A 5,532-nucleotide genomic window follows, 5' to 3' on the forward strand; every position below is an offset into this window, starting at 1 on the left:
AGGAAATAAGGGAATATTCCCAGCAGAGAAAATAGCAAGTATAAATGCCCTGTGGCAGGAGGATTTCTTACTTGCCCAAGAAATAGCAGAGAAGTCAGTAAGCACGGGTAATGAGCACAGGAGAGAATAGAAGGAGATGAGGTAAGAGAAGTAAGGAGGATGCAGGTCAGGTCAGACCATGTGGGCCACTCTAACAACTTCAGCTTCTACTCTGAGTGAGATGGAAAGCATGCAAGCTTTGAGCAGAGAGTGACATGACCTCACTTTTGTTTTTACAGGATCACTCTGGTGGTTCTGTTGCACACTGGTTGAAAGGAAGTCACATGTGGAAGCCGAAAGACTAGTTGGGGGCTATTGCAATAATCTTAGTGAGAGACAATGGTGACTCAGAAGTGAAGAAAAGGGGAAATGTTGTGGAGATATTTTCAAGGTATAGCTAGCAGGATTCTTTTATTTAAATAAATTGAATGTGGGATATAAGGAAAATAAGAGTCAGGGATGACTCCAAGTTTTTGGATCTAAGCAACTATAGTTTCCATTAAGTGAAGTAGGAAATAATATTTTACAGATAGCATGACTGTATATGCAGAAAATCCAAGGAATCAATAGATAAGTTATTAAAGTTAATACAGAAGTTTAACATATTGTCAAATGAAAGTAGGTATACAAAAATCAATAGAATTTCTATACACTGAAAACAAATATAATAAAAATTTAAAATTATCAAGATAATTGCATTAATAGCTGGAATTAAATCTAGAGTGATGTCAGCAAGACGGTTGAATAAGACATCCCTTGCTCTTATCCTCCTCGACAACAATAATTTGACATCCGTCCACAGACGGAAGTTCCTGTGGGATCCTGGAGCTGTGGGATCCTGGTAGGAGACTGTGAAACCCTGGTGCAGTCCTAAACCGAGGAGAATAATTTAAAGAAGGCAAGCTTGTGCCAAGGTGACTTACTCACTGACAGTGGTCCCAGCTGGAAACAGCTCCATACCCTGAGGATTTGGCCACAGCCCCATTTGGCCTTGGTCTTGTCACCAGCACTACATGCCATGGGACCCAGGAGGAGTCATGCCCACCCATGCGTCATGTAATAAGCATACAGACCTAAGTCCTAGCTGTGGACCATAAAGTGGCCCACAAACCTGCTCCAGCCCCTGTCAGCTACAATCCAGGTGTCCCTGGAAGTAAGCTCACCAAACTCAGTCAGACTGTAGATTCTGAAAGGGATCTATAACTTGGCTCCAGCCCATCCTATCCATAGTCTTCCAGTAATCCTGCTGGCACAGGGACCTGGCAGGAGACACTTCCACATGAGCCCCTGGAGATCCTGAAAGAGTCCTATACTTGGCTCCAGCCCCTTCACAGCCACAGTCTGCCAACAGTTCTGAGGATCCAGGGTCCCAGTGGGATACACTCCAGTCTGCACCCCTAGAGATTCCAAAAGGGCCCTATACTCAGCTCTGGCCTCTCCAGTTGCAGTCAGGAATCCAGCCTGCCCAGGGACCTGGAGGGAGACATGCCCATCTGTGCCTCCAGAGCCAGGTCTGCAGACCCCAATCTTGGCTGTGGAACATGAAGCAGCCCTGAGGCTTAGTTCCAGCTCTCAGCCACAGTCCAGAGCCAGTCCTGCGCCCTAAGGTACTCATCCAGTAACTAGGCAGGAGTCTTCCCAGGAACCTTGTCAGAGTAACACCCATCCACACACCTGATAAAGGCCTACTGTCTGAGGACCCAACTGTGGACCCTGAAGCGGACTCTTCTCCTGGTGCCACTCTACTAAACAAGGTACTGGAAGCAGGCCCATCCACCCATGGATCAGACAGGATCCATGTCAACCCAAATCCCTGGTTACAAGCGCACCAATTGCAGCCCCCATTGCAGACCTTGTAACTGGCTCCAACCCAGTATGCCTGCAATTCCAGAGGTAACCTCATCAACCTGGGAGGGGAAACTGAAAGGAGAAGATCTTTGAAATCAGTTGAGACCAGTCTATTGAAACCAGTCTACAAAGACTGGAAGAGGTGTTTACGCCTTCTTATGCACAGACGCTAATGCAAGGCTACATGGATTATGAAGAATCAGGCAAATATGACACCACCAAAGGAAACTAATAAAGCTCCAGTAACTGACCCCAAAGAAATGTAGGTCCATGATTTGCCGGACAAGAAATTCAAAATAATTGTCTTAAAGAAATTCAATGAAATGCAAGACAACATGGGTAGATAACTAAATGAAATCAGGAAAACAATGCATGAAAATGAGAAGTTTAATAAAGAAACAGAGATCATAAAAAAAAAACCAGAGATCTTTAGCTAAAGAATGAAATGACAGAACTAAAAAATTCAATAAATTCAACAGCAGACTTGATCATGCAGAAGAATGAATCAGCAAACTCAAAGACAGAGCATTTACAATAAGCCAGTTAGAGGGATAAAAAGAAAAAAGAATGAAAAAGAAAGAAAAAAGAATGAAGAAAGCCATTATGAACTTTGGGACACCATCGAGTAAATGAACATTTGCATAATGGGAGTCCCAGAAGGATCAGAGATAAAGGGGCCGAAAGCTTATTTAAAGAAATAATAGCTGAAAACTTCCCAAATCTTGCGAGAGATATGAACATCCAGGTACAGGAAGCTCAAAGGACTCCAAGCAAGATGAACACAAAGAAGATTACTCCAAGATGCTTTATAATCAAAATGTTAAAGGCCAAAAACAAAGAGGGAATCCTGAAAGCAGCAAGAGAAAAGCTTCCTCATCACAAATAAGGGAAGTCCCATAAAGCTATCTGTCGATTTCTCTGCAGAAACCTTGCAGGCCAGGAGGGAGTGCGATGATATATTCAAAGTTCCAACAAATTGGATAACCTAGAAGAAATGGACAAATTCCTGGAAACATACGACCTATCTAGACTGAATCATGAAGAACTAGAGACTCTGAACAGACCAAAAATGACTGAGGAGTTTGGAAGCAGTAATCAAAAACCTCTTTACAAAGAAAAGCCCAGGCTCAAATGGATTCATTGGTGAATTACACCAAACATTTAAAGCATGTGTAACGCAAATCCTTCTCAAATTCTTCCAAATAATTGAACATGGGAGAACGCTCCCAAACTCATTTTATGAGGCCAGCATAACCCTGATACCAAAGCCAGAGAAAGACACCGCAAGAAAAATGCAGACCAACATTCCTAACGAATATAGATGCAAAAATTCTCAACAAAATCTTAACAAATCAAGTTCAACAGCACATTAAAAGAATCATACACCATGATCAGGTAGGATTTATCCCTGGGTTTCAAAGATGGTGCAATATACATAAATCAATAAACGTGATACAACACATTAATAGAAGAAAGAATAAAAATTATATGATCCTTTCAACAGGTGTAGCAAAAGCATTTGACAAAATTCAACACCTTTTCGTGATAAAAAGCTCTCAAAAAATTGTGTATAGAATGAATGTATCTCAACCTAATAAAGGCCATTTATAGCAAGCCCACAGCAAACATATTTAATGGTGAAAAGCTGAAAGCTTTTCTTCTAAATTCAGGAATAAGACAAGGGTGCCCACTCTCACCCATCCTATTCACCATAGTTCTGGAAGTCCTAGCCAGAGATATTAGGCAAGAAAAATAGGCAAAAGGCATCCAAATAGAAAAGGAAGTAAAATCATCTCTGTTTGCAGATAATATGATCTCATACAGAAAACCCAAAAAACTCCATCAAAAAACTGCTATAACTAATCAACAAATTCAATGAAGTTGCAGGGTACAAAATCAGCATACAAATACTTGCATTTCTATACACTAACAATGAAATATCTTAAAGAGCAATAAAAAATTCCCATTCACAATAACATCAAAAATAATGAAATAGGAATAAGTTTAACCAACGAAATGAAAGATGGTAAAGATATTCCATGTTCATGGATCAGAAGAATTAACATTGTTAAAGTGTCCATGCTACCAAAGCCATCTATAAATTCAATACAATATCAGAATTCCAATGGCATTTTTTACAGAAATAGGAAGAATAGTCCTGAAATTCATATGGAACCACCAAAGGCTCCCAATAGTCAAAGCAATCCTGAGAAAGAAGAACAAAGCTGGAGGCATCATACCTTCTGATTTCAAGCTATGTTACAAAGTTATAGTAATCAAAACAGTATGGTACTTATGTAAAAAAAAGACACATAGACTAATGGAACAGACTCAAGAACCCAGAAATAAACCCATGTGCATACACTCAATTAGTATTGGACAAGAGAGCCAAGAATACTCAAATGAAGAAAGGATAGTCTTTTCAATAAATAGTATTGGGAAAATTGGATATTCACATGCAAAAGAATGAAATTGGACTCTTACCTTACATCACTCACAAAAATTAACACATTAAAGATTTAAATGTAAGACCTGATACCATTACACTCCTAGAAGAAAACATAGGGGAAAAGTTCCTTGACATTGGTCTTGGCAATGGTTTTTTGGATTAGGCACCTAAAACACAACCAATGCAAGCAAAAATCAACAAGTGGGACTACATCAAACTAAAAAGCTTCTACATAGGAAAAAAAATCATTGCAAACTATATATCAGATAAGGGGTATAATATCTAAATATATAAGGAGTTTATACAACTCAATGGCAAACAAAAAGCCTAACAACTCTCCTAAAATGTGGGCTAAAGGCTGGGATATACATTTCTCCAAATGAGACAAAAAAATAGCCAACAGGTATATGAAAAGATTCTCCATGTTACTAATCATCAGGGAAATGCAATTCAAAACTACAATCAGATATCACCTCACACCTTCTAAGATGGCTATTATCAAAAAAACAAGAAATAACAAGTGTTGGTGAGGATGTGGAGAAATTGGAAACCTTTTACACTGTTGAGAATGTAAATTGGTACAGCCACTATGGAAAACAGTATGGAGGTTCCTCAAAAATTTAAAAATAGAGCTACCATATGATCCACTAATCCTACTTCTAAGTATATATCTGAAGGAAATGAAGTCACTATCTCAAAGAGATATCTGTCTTCCCATGTTAACTGGAGCATTATTTAGAATAGTCAAGACATGGACACCACCTAAGTATCCATCACTGAATGAATGCATAAAGAAAATGCAATACATGTATCTCATATATATAATGGAATAAATATATGATATGGGTATGATATGAATGGATATATATCATACATAATGTATAATATAATATATATATAATGGAATATATATTGAGGATCTAACACATACAGCCTTGTGCCTATAGTTAACAATACTGTATTATATACTTGAAAGTTGCTATAGAGTAGGTCTTAAATATTCACTACACACACAAAAATGGTGATTATGTGAGGTGATAGATGTGTTAACTAACTTTATTGTGGTAATCATTTCACAGTATATACTTGTATGAAGTTATCACGTTGTTTACCTTAAACTTATGTAATGTTATATGTCAATTATACCTCAGTAAAGCTGGAAAAAATAAAAATAAAAAACCTAAATAGAATCTAAA

The sequence above is a fragment of the Equus asinus genome, chromosome 4 (genome assembly GCF_041296235.1).
Source record: "Equus asinus isolate D_3611 breed Donkey chromosome 4, EquAss-T2T_v2, whole genome shotgun sequence".
Taxonomy (NCBI): Eukaryota; Metazoa; Chordata; class Mammalia; order Perissodactyla; family Equidae; genus Equus; species Equus asinus.